Raw genomic sequence first — 17,171 nt, 5'->3', positions numbered from 1 at the left:
AGCCACAGCATTTACTGGAACAACAGTTTTCAACTTTTACTTATAGAAAGCATGTTTTTGTTATTTAAATATTTCAGCAGCTGCAAGGTTGGACTGGAAGACATCTGGGGATTCCTTCAGTCCCAAAAGTCATTTCTTTGTTCCATTTCTGGGTGTCCTACTGGGAATTCTCCACTTTCTAGGGATTTCATACCTTTGTGTCTCATTCTCAGGGGGCATAAAGGAAGATGCTCTTTAAGCACAAATAATTTGTGTTTATATTGGATCTCAAACCAGGGATTTTAAGTGAAAGCACAACATTTGCAAAGAAGATAAAAAAAACATTTTTTAAACCAGGTTCACTCAAAATAGAGTCAGATAGCTGCCTGGACCACTCCTATTGAAAAGTGAGACATGGGAACTGGTAAGGGGAAGGCTGGATTAACGAACCCTGGAGAGGCAAAGAAGCCAAATGCTGCATACGTCAAGAAGTTCTGCAACACACTGCATGTTCTTTTACGCTGATTGTGTATCCAGATCTACACATACACACACACACACACAGAGCTGTCTGAGGGACATAAGAATATTTCCGCTGAACAAAAATATTCTGCTAAAGTTGTTTCGGAAAAGGAAAACTGGCTTTTTGGATAACTAAAATATCACAAATGGACACTGTCTTAATCTGAAAATGACATCTTGCTGTTCTGTGCATGCAGAAGACAATTTGCATTGAGCACATGCAGGCATAAAAATTTATGCATGCACCTTTAAAAATCGGTCTTTATATAAAATTGATAGCCTGTGGAACATTTCTCCTATCGCTCCTCCAATCCTATCCTATCTCCCCTCTGTGTTTTTGAATAGAGCAGGATATTGCATGGAGCAGGATATTGCATGGAGCAGGATATTGCATGGCTCTGGGGCGAAAAAAAAACAACAGAGCATTCTTCAGGGCTCTCTCTTGTTGTTGTTTTTGGTTACTCTTTTTTTTTTTTTTTTTGGGCATGCAATATTAACAGTGTACTTTGGGGAGCAAAAAAACTTAAAAGTCTGTTTTCTGCTATTTCCCAAAATAGCTGGTCAGCCATGGACCTGAATAAAGTGGTTATAAAAGCTGTTCCCATTAATGGCCTAATATTCTCACAATAAGGATAATTCTCTCCTGCTTGTGCTAAGGTGAGAAGACTGACATAATGCTTGGATCTGATGTATGCAGGCATTAAAAACGTGCATCAGATGCAGCATAGGCCAGCATAAGGCACCTACATCTTCACAATTAACTGACCTACATTTCTATGTGTTTGTTGATAGGCATATATATGCGTGTGTGTCTTCTACCCTTTATAAAAGCCCTCCTGCTCAAATACATGACAAAAATCACCACTGTACTTTCTCTCACTGGCTGTGTCATGCCTTATAATGGATGTGACAAGACAGCCTAATAAAACATAGATGGAATCTTCTTTGTGAGAAAGGGAAAGCACTTAGAGTATTTTCCCTGTAGGCATCAACACAGCAGGCACTAAAATACTTGAACTACTTACTAACTAGTGGGCTTCCATGGAGTTAAATTGGAATATTGCTCACATTTCCATTTTACTGGCTCTCAGTCAGCCTGACCACACACTTCCACCCTCTCATTTTGCACCATGACAGAAAAAGTGATTTTTTTTCTTCTGAAGATTGCATGAACTGCAGTACGGGTAATTAGCTGTCAGGACTTTTCACCTTCAGGTGGCTTGGTCACATTCAGTCTGGGTTTCTCCCAGTCACTGAAGGCTGTGTGTACACACATTCCTAATTTATACAGGCATGTTCTGAAAAGATGTGGTAAAAGACTGGACAGGCCAACAAAAATCCCACAAAAATCAGCATCAAGGATTTTAGGTATTCAGTAGGTGAATTAAGTTCTCATTCAGGACTTTACTGAAAGCATGAGGATGTAAAGCACCTGCTTAAACTGAGTATTCGCCATAGCAGTTTGGTACTTTTCTATGTTGAAGCCTGTAAAGTAAATGTTCCTCCTTATTCTAGCCATCTGTTGAAGATTATATAATGTAGTGTAATATAATGTAAGGTAATGTACTGTACTGTAATATAATATAATTAATATAATGTAATTAATATTATATTATATTATATTATATTATATTATATTATATTATATTATATTATATTATATTATATTATATTATATTATATTATATTATATTATATTATATATATATATATACATATTTCCCAAGCAGGCCTATTGATTTATTAAGGTTCTTATCACCAACAAAATAAAGTGATCACCTTAAACGAATAGGTTCACTCCACACAGCTCTGTTTCAACACATGTCCTCTCTGACAATACAAGGAATATCCCACCATTGCTTCAGCTAGGTATTGATGCTCATCTCCCCCAAGAAGTGACCCAATCTGGAGTACAGGAGGTTCCCTCTGAACACCAGGTGTTCTTTACAGTGCAGGTGACAGAGCACTGGCACAAGTTGCCCAGAGCCTCTGGACTGTCCCTCCTTGGAGATCCTCAAAACCATCAGGCTATGGGCCTGGCAGCCTGCTCTGGGTGGCCCTGCCTGAGCAGGGAATGGACCAGGTGGACCCAGAGGTCACTGCCAGCCTCAGCCTTTCTCTCATTCTGCATCTGAAGCCAAGCCATGAATCTCTGTGACTGCTATTCTGTGATGGGGTTGATTAGCTTTACCTACACCGATGAGCACCAAAGCCACATTTCACTCTGCTGCAGAAAACGAGGGTCTTTCAAAGGTTTCCCACTATCATTACACCTCATGACCTCCAGTCCCTTATGTTTCACAGCAGCAGGTTCAGTTTTGACAAAAACTACCTGAAAACCCAAGTGAAGCTTGAAAGACAGGAGGGAGAGATGGCTAGGCGTGATCTGAGGTTGAGGGAGACACCCACCTGAATCCCAAGCAAGCCAGAGGACTGGATGTTGTACAGTTCCTACACATTTTGAGGATGCTACTGAAAACCATAGGTTAGGATATCACTTGTGCACACCCATTCTGTGGACATCAAGGCATGTTTTTTTTTTTTTTTTTCCCCCAGGAAAAAAAAACGAGGCTTAAAATAGGTGGAGAAAACAGGCACAGAAGCCAGTTTTACTGTGAATATAGTAGGTTTAGCAGAAAAGATTTATATCTTTCTGAGGTGTTCTGCTTTTGTAAGAATATAAACTCTCCACTTGGAGCGTTACCTTTCCAAAATGGTAGAGTGATGTCCATGAGTAAAACAAGATTCTAAATTTATGTCTTTCCCTTCATCAAAAGTGCTAGGAAAATGAGAAAGTGAAAGTATTTTATTTTACCTTTTATTTTATTTATTTATTTATTTTTTACTCACAAACCCAAATGGTGGGAAAGGAACATAGGTCAAAGGGCAAGCTGACTCACATCTTGAAATCTACTTAATGAAAAATGAGATTTGTATTCAAGAGTTCACATGTGATGCCAAAAGTAGAACATGGAAAATATAAATGTATTTCCCTTTATGAGAGGCCTGTTTTTGGAAAGAAAACAATTGCTGCACAGCGCTAAATTTGGCCAGTGCCACTTTCCATATCGCTAAAAAAGAAAGAACATCAGACAGTTAGTAAGCAAAGATCCCATCTAGCTTGAAGAGAAAGAGTTGTCTGGAGGATGAAATGGAGATGTATAAAACCGTGAGTGGCATGGAAACCACGAGTGGACATCTACTGCTCACCCTGTAAGACAGAAAGGGACATCCGTGAAGCTGGAGGGGGCAGGTTCAAAGTCAAGGCATCGGTCTGCAGTGGAAATCCCCATCTCAGGGTGCTGTGGGTGCTGGGAGATGCTGGGGGCTCCACTGGAGCCTGGTCACAGACAGAGAAAAGGGATACTGTGAAGGATGCCACATAAACTGAGTTGCATCTGGTTCAGGAAGCCCCTGGACCAGAGATGGTTTTGAGGATGAAAAGGTACTTTGGAAGTTTTCATATACCCGTCCCTCTAGTGCACATGTTAACACCATCCGTTTTACAGCCCTGTCAGAAATGGGATGCAGGAGTTTTTGTCTGATTCAGGACAGCTGCTCTCATGTTACAGTTGATCAAAATAATTTAGAGTTTAGTGTCAGACTTGTCAAACCATTCCAGTCAAAAAAAAGTAAAATCAAAGCAAACATAAGACCTTGAAAAAAAAACACCACATTATACCAAAATGCTTCCCTTTGACAGCGCAGTCATAGAATAATTCAGTTTTCCATTGCAATGTCATTTTTTGTTGTTGTTCAGAAATTTGCTTGCACAGGGTGTGAAGGGATACAGAGATTATGTAGCTTGCAGACTGGTAGCTGTCTGAGTAGAAGCATGCACCTCCAAAGCCATGTTAATCCTTGGGGCGATGGGGCCTTGGTGAAGTCCTCCACTCCACTTGCGCTGGCAGAAACACCTGTTTTCTCTGGTCTCCAGCCAGCTCAGATACGTGCTGAAAGCGCTCCACAGAAACTAAGTGCTATTTGATTGACCTCACTGGGGAAACATGCCCAGAGCCAAGAGCAGGCTAAGGATTACAGTGCAAGCGAGGTAGAAAAATGGATGGAAAAACGACTGAACGTAAATCGGAACATAAATCGGTGAACACGGATTGTGTGCTGGATGCTTTGACCACAGAGGGGACGGGCAGGGCAACACAGATGAGTGAGAGGATGTTTCCGCCAAGGGGTTTCCCGGTGCTTGCAAGCCAAGCAAGCACCTGGGCAGCCCAGGAGGAAGGGGTAGAGTGGACGGGCTCCTGCCTGCCATGCCGATGCAAAACAAATGCACCAAAAAGTGGCATATGCAGAGGAAAATTACAGTCTGCTTCAAAGCAAGGAAAATAGTCACAAAAGCATATCTTCAAAGAACCACGTGGATTTCTCTGATCAGGCATTATTTTCCCCACTCTGCATGGTTGGCAGATATTATTCTCTGCTTCCTTAAAGCTCACAGATTTTTAGGACAGTGAGTAAGGAAAAAAACACGCAAAAGAGCTTCTGACACCTCATTTTTCTGCTGCCAGCTCAGGGACATCCAGAACTAGGGGAAAAGGAGCATCCGGATTCCATGAATCATTTCCATCTGCAGTCAGCATAACCCCAAGGAATCCTTCTTTCTGGAGACTGGTTCTCCCGTGGGAGCTGCAGCTTTCCTCGGGGTGGTGGTTTAAATGGCAGTTTTCGATGTGGCAATGGCGCTGCTCTAAGCAGAGAAATGAAACCTGTGGATTTGCTTTGTCTTTTGCAGTCCAGTGGTAATGCTTCACAGAAAAGAAAATATTAATAAAGACAGGTTGGCAATTTTTTCCTTTTTTTTTTTTTTTCTTATTTTTTTTTTCTCCACCTTGCCTCATTCCTGTCTGGTCAATTCCTCTGTCTTACTCCTGTATTGAATATGGGAAATGCTCATGACAGTGCCCGTCTCTGCTAGCTGCAATGGCGCAGTCCCCTACCGAGAGCTGTTGCTGAAGTGCAGCTCTCAGTATTTCCTGCAAACAGCACACCACACTGATCGCTGCACCAGCAGGGGCTGGGCGTGGAGATGGAGCAGACAGGACTGCAGCAGAACAAACACACCTCAAACCTCTGAGGTTTTGGCAGAAGGGTGCCTGCTGCTTTTGGGCAGGTGATGCCTGCTGCCACCACCTTGCTGCCAGGACAAGACGGGGAGCCCATCGTCCTGCCAAGTGTACCAGAGCACAGAACCACATGTACCAAGGCTTGTCGTGGAAGGCTTGTCATGACGGGCAGCCCTGCATCCTCTGTCATTGCAAGCTGGAGGCCTGTCTGGCCTCACCTCTCAGGCATCCAGAGTTTTGTGTTTCTTCAGATAATGGGGAATGACTCCTCCTCCGACAGCTCCTCTCCTGCCCTGCTCCTAGCAGAAATGGAGTCTGCACTCATACCTTCCCAAGACTCATGTTTCTTTCCAACCACACCATCAACAGCACATAAATGTAAGCCTTCAGCTTTGCTCACTGAGGTGTTTTCCTAAAAGATCCTCTCTGCCCCAGTCCCCCAAAACCCGTGGGCACCTGGCAAATATTTGTGTCACCTTAAACATGAGCCAGGGACAATTTCCCTATATCTGTGTACTATAACACAGCTTCTGAACTTAGGGACACTCTGCACTCTGTGCTGATGTGCAGCACCTAAGAAGCTGCCACCCTGACCCACCCTTACAGTTTCCTTGTGCAAGAGTTTTTTTGCCTACAGCACAGCTTCATGATTTCAAACATCCTGAAGCTCCTGGGACCTTGGTGGCTCACCCCGCCTGAACCTGAACAAAGCAAATCATACGTTGGAAAGCTCTTGGTGGGAGGCAGGGACAACAGGAGTATGAGATGCTGCTGCAACCTTTTCCACATATCCTCTGTATATCCACTATCTCGTAACAAAGCTGTGTGTCTCTATCACTCCAAGCAACGAGCAAATGGGTTTCTTGGGAGTGAATGACAGGAGCTCCCAATGCACAGGTGCAGCAAATAAATGCCTGAGGTGAGCGGATGAAACCCACCCAAAAGGTAAAGGCTGGGTTTAGCTGTCTTCCTCAAGCAAGCTCTTTCCACAGTTGCACGCCTATCGGAAAGCAAAGGAAAGAAGATCTTTCACCTCCTCTCTTGTGGAACTGGCAGACTGTGTTAAACTGGAGATTTTTCCCACAAGGACTGATTCCCTTTAGATACACAGCTTACCACTGTGTGCACAAAAATGTCTTGGCATGTTGGTTTGGGCACAGAACAGGCTTACTTCACAGAGGCAGACTCTGGTGAGAGAGTAAGCAGTAGGGCCTGAAAATTATAGAAATGCTTTTGTTTCTCATCTATCAGACAGGCTTCTGCTAAGACAAGTATAGAATCACTTACAGAGAACTGCACCCTCAGGGTGAAGAAAGCAAGATGCACTCAGGCCAGAAATACATCTGCTTTCATTGCAGCCTTTCCTGTAGTCGTGAGTGTCAGAGAAGTGAGCTGCTTATGTACAAGAACTGGGTGGTTTGGAAGAGATAAAGAGATACATTTCCCTGTAAACAGCCCAACTGCTTCCAGCAAGGGAGCAAATGTGTCTGGTTTCCAGCCCCCTTTCTTGCTGATTTTGTCATTTGCATGCAGAATAGCAGTTCTTGCTTGGATAGAGAAAACACACTCAAAATATTCATTTTATTCATTTTCTCTGAAATGCTCCAGCTTTTCAGACATCTAGTGGATGGGCTATGCTTGTGTGAGGGTGAAGGATCTTTTTCTCCTGTGCTGACTGGTCAAAGAAAATAAAACATCTCTGTGTCCTTGTGCACTTTGTCCACAGCTAGTAGTTCAAGTTGTTTAACCATAGTAGTTTAATCATAGTAGTCATCCTGTTGTTTGGACACCAAAGGAGGAGTTCATCCACATGGAGCCCTGGAGGATTCACTCCTGCTCAGGGCTTCTGGATATGAGCATTTCATAACTGCCATGAGCCCACTGCCAATGTCAGACGCAAGGCTTTAAAGGGCAGAGCTGTCCAAGAGGAGAGAGGATCCTCCCTGGTGAAGACAAGAACCACTGAAGGGTTGAAGCAAAAACTTAGCTGCCCTGGGCACTTATAATTATTGCTCCCTGGTCACCGAATCCAACCACCATGGTGCACACAGACAATGACTGCTTAATTAAAATCACCATGCATCTCAAACAACAAATAAAAGGATGGCACAGCTCCCAGAACAACAGCTCTTAATGAAAAGTGATGAACGCGGGAAGGAATTTCCTTCTGAAGAACTACCCCAGTACCGTTTTTGAAAGGGTGCACAGCATAAAAATGTGTCATTGAGAGGGTGAGGTAAAATTATTTTAGGACAAATCATGATAACACATAAAGTCCCACTTAGATGCAAACATCACCTCCATTTTGACGTGACCAAGATTTTGCCTGTAATTTCCTCATTTCACTTAATGCTACTGGAATGTCACCGGAAGCTGTGGTTTAAGTCTAACACAATCCACAAGCATTTCTGAGTGAACAACACACATAATGACTCTTTGAAGTATGAAAAGACTTAGATAACATCTTCCTTCCTCCCAAATCTGAATTGAAACTTAACATGGGCTGAGAAATAAAGACACACTTTCCTACACATTTACAATTTGATCAAGGGTGTCAAGCTCTTAAATGGCACCTGAGAGATGATCAGGTGTATTAGAGTTCAAGTATGTTTTCTAAAGGACTCCTCTTTTTTCTTTCTGGAAGATGTGACGTGACACAACAGCAAACAGATGCCTTTTGAATGTTGTATTCTCACTACTTACTAAATTTACATCAGTACTCCTTCCAAAACTTCGCAGTCTTAACACTATCCCCCAAATCAGGTCCACATGAGTCCTACAGCAACCCTCTCTGCAGCATCAGTTTTATTGGGAAAGTGCTCAGAAGCCTGAACAGTGCACATTGTTAGTGTAAATCATGAAGTAGGTATTTATCCATTATTCTGGGTAATCCTTAACACCAGTCATAAATGAATTTTATTACTTAGTGTCTACTATGGCTAAGCTCCAAGGCTGTGTATAGCTAGCTAGCACTGGCCTTGTTCTACTGGAGCCTGAGCTAGATGGAAAAGTCAATGTCTTCTGTTGGCAAATTAGTTTTCTTCATAAAATTAAGGTGGAAAAAATCTAGATAATTTTGCATAAAACAAATTCTGATACATCTTCTATTTTCTGTAGAAACACAGAAAGATTTTGAAAGAAGTTACTTTAAATCAACGTTTTTTCTATGTTTTTCTTTAAAATATGTTTTGCATTAAAATGTTAACCAGACACTGATCTAAGTTTTACTTCATAAAAAAATGTGCAAGTAGTTTTCATTAGTCTGAATAAACTGTAGAAGACCAGTTCATTAACCCTCCCTACTCTCCTGTTATCTCTAACAGGCCTTGTTTTTTATTCATGGGGCTCAGTGTACATCACTCCACTGTGTGCTGCTGAAGTGGAGAAAGACAGAATTTGGTTGTTATGGGCTTAACTTAATCAGATTTCCGCAGCTATGAAGAAAAGTGTGCCTTTCTTTTTTACTCTCCTTCCCCATGTGCTCCTTAAATATCTGTTCTTGCTGTCAAGCGGGACATTGAAAAGCTTGGGAAAACATCCCTGATTGCAGCAAGTTGTTGAATAAGCATAGAAACACCTATACAATGCTGATGTTGTCCTGCAAAGCAGGTGTTGATTGTAACGTTATGACACCCATTAATGAATTTGTAACTCCTCCATTAAGAAATGAAGAATAATTCACTGAGGTTTTAATCCAAGACATCCAAGCCAAAGCTGATATCCTGTACACTGGCTTTCCCTTTAAGCATTATTTTTTGCTTGGTGAGGACTTAGATCAGACTCACGGAGGCTGTGATTTTGGCAGAATTAATTTTCCCTCTTTGGGGAAAACATATTTACATTGCATGTATCACAGACATCCCAACTTCAAGCAACTTAAATTTCCCCAAGACACAGCGGATTGTGCAGGAAGAAAAAAATTAGGCTTTCTCCTATGGAAAGGGAACAAACTCTGGCTGGTCAGCATGGAGCAATGGCTGGAGCAATGGCCAGAGCCTGTTGGGATAACAGCAGTGTTAATTCTTATACCTGAATCATATCCAGTTTTTTGCTTGTTATTTTCAAAATAATGGTAGACAAGATCCAAACGAAGGAATTAATGCACAGAGCTGGGCTTTGTGTTTTAATCCTTGCAGTCTGGCTGGATCAACAAATTATTTCAGTGTCTCGGTGCTTCACATCAAAACGTTTTCACTGCGTTGTCGTCTCCTTGCTTGCGAGCGTGGCAGCTTGCCCACTGGCACCAGAGCTGTCCATGCTGGAGATGATGTCCGTGCCACCAGAGCAGGGGTGGGCTCAGCTGCCAGGCTGCCGCAGGGCTCCTCTGCTGCTGGAAAATGCTTCTTGTCCTTTGCGAAATGCAGTCGTTAGCTTAAAATCCTTTCTTTAGTCTTTTGTCTAAGTTATGTCTAACTATGGTCATGAAATAAGGATGCTCAAGTTGTCTGATGCTGACACAAGTTACAGCTTCTGGTGTATTCAACTCCCAGCCTCTACATTCACGAAGGAAAGGCCACCTTGCTTTACACCCAGAAGAAAGAGGGAGACAAACTTCCCTAAAAACATAGGGGGATGCAGTCAGAAGCCTGGGACTTGCCAGCTTACAGATGTTGGTGTCCTTTCAACCTGCTGGTGCTGATGAGATTACACACCAATTCACAAGCAAGTCACCATTCTGGCTGAAGAGGTTGTAAGGGGCTGGGTCCCTCTTGCTTTTAACCACCCTTGAAGATACAACACATATGTGCATTGCGAAGACTGACGTGGGTCTCAGAGACCATCGTTGCCCCTTTGCAGCCAGGAGGCAGGCATCCCGCTGAGCCCCAAGCCATCCCCGTAGCGCTGTGGGGTCTCAGCCTCCTCTCCAGCTCACCAGAGGAGTCACGTTACTCCAACATGAGACCATAGAGACCATAAATGATAAGTGCGATCGTGACTGTGAGGGTGGATATGTCTATCTGCTTGGCAAAAAAAAGCATGCTTAGTATGTGATCTAGGCACGCTAAAAATCCTACCAGCCTCAGCTTTGGCGTCTTGCCTACGCAGCACATAAAAGAACTGGCTTCATCTCCAACCCGCTTACTCTAAAGCTTATTTAATCTGACAGGTGTAGGATCACATGTCTCAACACTGAACTTTAGCAGTACATGGGAGGTATTGCTGCTATGTCATTCCTGTAGGTCAGGCATCCCAGCATTTTCTTGGTGAACAGGAGCAGTTGGGACACTATGCTATGGATTGCATAAAAAACTCATACACCCAGCTTCTGCTTGCACCACCAGAGGCAGAGATTAGCTGGCTCTAACAACACACCCAGACCCCACAACAGCTTCCCACCAGCATGCAGAATTAAGAAACAAGATTTGATTAAGCACACCATGTGCCCTGGTTCTTCAGGATGGGTTCGCTGCAGGTCCTCGAGGTTCAGACCATGCAGGAGCTACAGGTCATGGAGGCTTTGGGCTGCAGGAATAGCAAAACATGGACAAATGCATGGTGTCAGCCTGCTGCACCAGCTCGGAGACCCAGGGCAGTGCAGGAAGGAAACACAGTCTGGATGTGACTGCTTTGACGCTTGGCTCCAGAGACCAGATCCATTTATAAATGGGCAGATTTCTGCTGTGCTGTTGAAGGTGTCCTCATCCAGGAAACTGCCTGGGTTTCTCTGTGATTTACATCCCTGCTGTGATTTCTCTGTGATTTTCAAGCCTGTGTGCCAGGGAATTCACAGCTTCAAGGTCGCCCCAGGGGCTGATGTGACTGCTGCCTGGTTTGTGCAGGTGTGCATGCACAGGTGCTTGGGTTGGAGGGGGTTCAGGCAGGAAAGGCTGAGCAGTTTGGGTGAATTTCACACTCAGCTGACACACTTGACAGGTTTCTAAAATGGTGAACTACTTAAATGGCTTATAAACAGCAAATAGTGTGACACAAAAACAAAACTAAAACAGAACTGACAGCAGAAGAGGACTTGCCATTGTAACTGCAGGGATGTGGCATGATTCCTGCCTCTTTCTGCCCATCTCCTCTTGTCAGAGCAATGGGGACTCCTCCTGAACCTCATCAAGATGCCCCAGGGGTGCTATGTTACTGCCCCTGTGCATCTCCTCTGCCTTTGACTCAGTCTCCTGGAGACCCCTGTGCTAAAGAAGCTCCCCACAGGGCACATAACTTTGTAACCTGATTTTAAAGTGACTTCGCTCCTCCTTCCATGGAGCATTTCTGTCCATCTTTTGTTTCTATTAGCTAAAAAATGTACTACTGCAACAAGTCCTGGTGTGGAACTGAAGCAGGGAGACCACAGAGGGCACATCCACAGACAGATCCTACCCACAAAGTCAGGTTTATTCTTCCTCCTGTTTTACTCCATTCTGCCATCCAGAACACAGCATTTTGCACACTTGGGAGGGTTGAAGGTCAGGTCTATCTCTGCAGATGACCCAAGAGGTTTTTCACCTTCCTTGCATCTTTTTTTTTTTTTTTTTTTTTTTTTTTAAACCCTTTTCAGACAGGTAGCTTATTTGTCTCCTGGGGTTTAGGCAATGTAATCAAGTTTATGAATAGTTATCATCTGCTGCTGTTTTCAACCTGTTGCTCTGCACATCCCTGCAGGAGTTCCTGGTCAGAATTCTGTTTCATCCAGGTCTGTGTAAAATGTATTTTGCATTCAGGTCTCTAAAATGTAAAGTTAATTTCTCTTTGCTGCTGGATGAAGATGCAAAATGCAGCTTGCAGACAAACTGCAATGTTTTATAGGGTTTATACTTTCTGTTCTCTTGCAAGAGCATCTAAATATAAAGGTCTGACTTCCCAAGTTGGTTGAGTAGCTAAAGCAATAATATACCAGAACACTAGCTCTGAGGTCCCTACCCCAACTCCTCTCCCTACAGCTTCACTTTGGTGTGAAAGATACATAAAACTGAGATCTCTGACCATTTATATGGAAAGATCTTAAGGAACATGCTCAAAAGGTACATTTTGTTGACAGCAAGACAGACAGAAAGCACCACATATATTCACTCATCTGCCTCTGGTTCTGTAGTATTAGGGCATGTCGTAAATCTGAATTCAACATGGTATTTCCTCCATGCTCATGCTGAAATTAACCACTATAGTTTGCTTGTTGGTGGAACAAAATAGTTAGTTGTGTTCTCCCAGCATTTAGCAGCATGGTGATAAGAATGTGTCTTTTCAAAATCTCAGTCAAAAAGAAAGATCTGCTGAACTGGATCTGGCTCTTGAAGTATTAGAGGCAGCTTTTGTGTTGGAAAGTTTGTGGAGCAAAAGCCTTCCTTGCTTTATCAATGGCATTTGATAGGATTTGCCCCTGGTGGCAGCTGATGCTACAGTTACTGAGGCAAAACTGGCTTGGCTTTGCCTTAGCAGAGTTGGCTCTCCCAGCTTGTTGAACAGAGTATGTTTTTCTTGGGCATATATCTTGCAAATCTCCTCAGAGATGTTCTATTATGTTGATAGTTGGTATGGTGCTCATATTCTTTCTTTCTTTCTTTTTTTTTTTTTTTTTTTTTTTCAGCTAGAGGAAAGAGGGGTGGAGGGAAACAAGAGCTCCCCACCTACCTATCGGAGGACTTTTGCCAGAGTAAGAGTCATAACTCTTAAAAAAAACCAAAACCTCTCACCCCACACTGAACTATTTACATCTTCCACACAAAGCCAGCTACAGTTCGATGGTTGTGCCATAACCTAAAATCTGTTTCACTGCAGAGCCTGGTGTTAAACAGTTACAGGTTAGGCACAGTGTTGCACACAGCTGACCCACACGTCTTTGCAGAGACCTGCAGGAGGGAGCATCAACCACAGCCCATGGGCCACTGACAAGAGGCCCAGTGCTTTTTCTAGGTGTCCCAGAGACTGGGAAGGGGGCTGGGAATTTACTTCCAGGTGCAGACAAGGGGTATGTAATTCATTTATCCCTCACAATGAAGGAATCCAAGGGAGGCTTTTTTCTGAGGTCTGAATGTCAGCGGACCACCAGCCCTGTGTAGAGAGGAGCTCCGGAGCCCTGTAGCACCACGACTTCCCATAGCTCAGGCCAACATCTCACCTCGCTGCAAGTCCCTGTGCAGGAGAGGAACAAAGAGTTCAAACCAGGAGAGCTCTTAGAGGCTTCAGTAAGATCCGGTTAGAAAGCTGTTTTATTTTTGCTCACGCAGAGATTGGCAAACCAGGCTAATGCTCCAGACAGTATGTAGAGTGTTACAATATTAATTTTGTGTAAAGTCATTTAAAATGAGAAAACCACCTCCATCCTCCTCCCCCTCGGCCTCTCAGTGACTGTTGTTTCTTTTGCTGCCCTTCTGGATCTCACAGCTCATGGCAGACACAACACTACTCAGGCTGTCCTGATGTGCCTTCCAACTGCTGTGCTGCCAGAGACAAGAAACTTTATTTAGTCTGCAAGCCCTTGTGGCAGAGACAGTCTTTCTGCTCTATGCTTGTACAAAATTTAGCATAAAGAGGTACTAGTTCCTGCCCAGGGTCATTATGTTCTGACAACAGTATCATAGCCAGACACAACCACTGCACAGAAGAATTTTGTGCAAACTAAATGGATTCCCAAATCCTGACTCCAGATGAATAAAAACCTGGCCTTTTTTTTTTTTTTTTTTTTTTTTAGCTGGTGATTTTTTTTTTTTGGTAATGCGTATAGATCCCATGTGGGTCTTGTAGATAGGTACCATTGTGTTCCTCAACGAAGAAACAACTGTAACATGCCTGCTCCTTTCCTCCTGTCACACATTAATGTGTTACTACAAGCACAGTGGAAACTCAAGGATGGGCACATTCAACCCTAGCCATAATTAGCAGAGCTTTAGATGGAAGCTGATGAAATCAAGACATTTTCCAAAAGTCAGGGGAAAAGATTCCTGAGGTGGTAGCTCATAAAAGCAGGGGGAACTGATTTTCCACAAAGATCTGCTCAGGATTTATAGCTTGTTTATATGTCTCAAGCGTTTTTCTATTGAAGGACACCAGTTTACCACTTTATTAAGCCCTAGGTAATAATATAACTGTTTAGAAAAACAAAACCAGTAGTACTTAAAGTACTTTATCAATGGGATTTTCAAATGGCTTCACCCACTGTCTTTAATACGACCAGAATGAGGTCACTGTTTGCACATCTGCACTGCATGCTCTCCCAGGGCACAAGAACAAACTTTGCAAGCTACATCACTGATCTGGTGAGCATCTGCCTCCTGTTCCACTGAAATGATCTGTGACCTACTTGTGACAAGGGTCAGCTTGATGCAAAAACAACCCTCCGTAAAGCCCTCCAAATTTCCCCCATCTCCAGACTACAGCCACTGCAATGAGAACGTTAAAATGGACGAGGTGTAAGACTAGCTGCACACCACACAGGTCAAGAGGCCACAGTGCTCAGCTCTTACAGCAAGCTGGGTTTTGCTTTGCAGAGTGTGCATGCTGCCAGTGAAGTCAGATTGGGGTGAGAATGCTCGTAGTGACACTACTGCATGGCAAGATCCTGCCCCTGAAATACAAGAGGTATGCCATTGATGGGTTCAAGCCACTGTCCACCTGTGCTCTCCACAACACCTGAAAATCAAGTGTACAAAACTCTATTGGCAGGAGGGGGAAGAGGGCTCTGGTGGGCATGGGCAGGGAATGGAGTGTACTGGTAGCAATCAGTAGCATCACAAGCTCTTCCATTACTGTCTGAAGCGGCAAATGACTAGGGGAGAAGGTGTTTCATCAGCAGGTGTGAGCATTTTCTCAGTCTCATCTTGGCAAGAAAAGAAAGACCTGACCCCTTGGCAGCCTGCAGAAAAACCCAGACTAAAACCTTCTTCCTTCCATCCAGCTTTTACTAGAAAATCAAACCTAAATCATTGTATTTCTCTGAATGACATGATGTAGGGCAAAAGGCAATTTGTAATTTAGGCTAGCTACTAAACACCATCTGAAAGGAGAGTCTGTAGAGGGTAAGGGTTTTGAGTTACTTTTACTTTTAGTAGGTGGTAGGAGAGCAGTAAGCAGCACGATATCTAGTAGCTTCTTGAGATAACTCTACAAAATTTGCTTCTGCTCTAGGGAAAAAAAAAAAAAGAGAGAGAGAGAAAGAAAAAAAAATGTAACTTAAGTAACTCTTCCTTTCTGAAGAGCAAAAGCATTGACACGAATAGAGCATCTTTGTGGAAATAAATTAAAAAAATGTAAACAGCATAAAAGGTAAACATCATAGAAGGAAAATTTTCAACCACTGGTAGAAAAACAACACTCTTCCACCAGACAACTTCAGGCCTCAGAACTGCACCACTTTGTAATGTAGTAAACATCTGCCCAGCAAAACTGCTGAAAAGTGAAAGAATTTTCATAGAATTTCTTGGGGGGGTTCAAGCACTACTACACAGCCACAGTTGCTCCCTTGTATGACCTTTTTCTCAAGAACATGTTGAACATGTCTCTCATGGTCCTTGCTTGCAAAATAAAGTTAATTGTCTGGCATAACTCTCCAAAGCACATATACTCAGTCAATCACCAGGCCATAAGAGCTATGCAGAAGAGCTGTGGGCAGCTGGGACACAGCAGGATCTGGGTTACCCTACAGAAAAATGTAGTTTTCTCCCTGTGATATTCTACCCATTTTCTTCAGGAACTTCTACTTGGATGGCAGACAGCCAGGGAAGAATCCACAGCACAGCAACACCACACTTTGTTATTACTCTCTTCTTTGCCTCTACTTTCGAGGCCCAAAATACAAGAGGTTGTTCTGCCACAGGGTCTGTTAGCAACAGCTGAACCCCCTCTCCCTGCTGTACCCCATAGCATGACCTGACACTCAGTCCCAGACAATATCTTGCCAGGCTGCGATAATGTTGCAGGTGAAGAAAAGTGCTTGAGGGGTCCCCTTTGCTTTTTGTACAAGATATTCACACCTTGTGAATTTGTACCAGGTAAGAACCATGATGAACTCTTTCCATCACATAGCAATGTGTCTGGAGGGAAATGCCCCGGGCTATCAAAGGAATAGAGAATCTGACCTCCAAAGAGGAACTGGTGGGAACATTTGAGCTCACAAATGATGAACTAGGAGAGAAATTCTGATTACTGGGGCCATAGTTTCTTTCTGTTCTGTCTTTGGGACTGCACAATGCTGTTTCTTGTTTTGCAGATAACACTGTATTTCACCCTTAACAAATATAATGCATGTGTAAATGCAACAAGCACAATTTCTTCCAAGTCCCTCCCCACATTAATGTTTGTTAGGAGCTGATGTAGTTAACTAGGTAGAAACACAAAATGATGATGCATGGAGTCTGCTTCCTGCTGTCAGTTTAGCACCTCTGCTATTTTTAGCACTCTTCTGAGAAGTGGAAATATGTTTTGATAAAGATGCCGTCTTCTAGGCAGGGAATCTGTCTATTCATATTAATGTAATGAGAATCATCAGATTTAAGCCAGCAAAGGGCAAAAGGTCTCTGCAATGTTTGTTACCAGCTATTCATTCTGTTTGTGTGAAGCTATCAAAGGGCTGGGCTAGGCACCGAGGCAGCTCATACCCACACTTTAAGCACACTGCCAGGGTTTATGCCTCAGGTCCTTATGTTTCTG

The 17,171-nt window shown here is 43.2% G+C and overlaps 1 protein-coding gene across 7 annotated transcripts in view; it reads right to left on the bottom strand.

Moving 5' to 3' along the window:
- The window catches only part of PALM2AKAP2 (PALM2 and AKAP2 fusion), a 257,309-nt gene that overhangs the window by 212,895 nt on the left and 27,243 nt on the right, over positions 1-17,171 (bottom strand). The window lies entirely within an intron of this gene.

The sequence above is a fragment of the Anser cygnoides genome, chromosome Z (assembly GCF_040182565.1).
Source record: "Anser cygnoides isolate HZ-2024a breed goose chromosome Z, Taihu_goose_T2T_genome, whole genome shotgun sequence".
Taxonomy (NCBI): Eukaryota; Metazoa; Chordata; class Aves; order Anseriformes; family Anatidae; genus Anser; species Anser cygnoides.
This window is presented reverse-complemented; position numbering and strand designations above follow the sequence as displayed.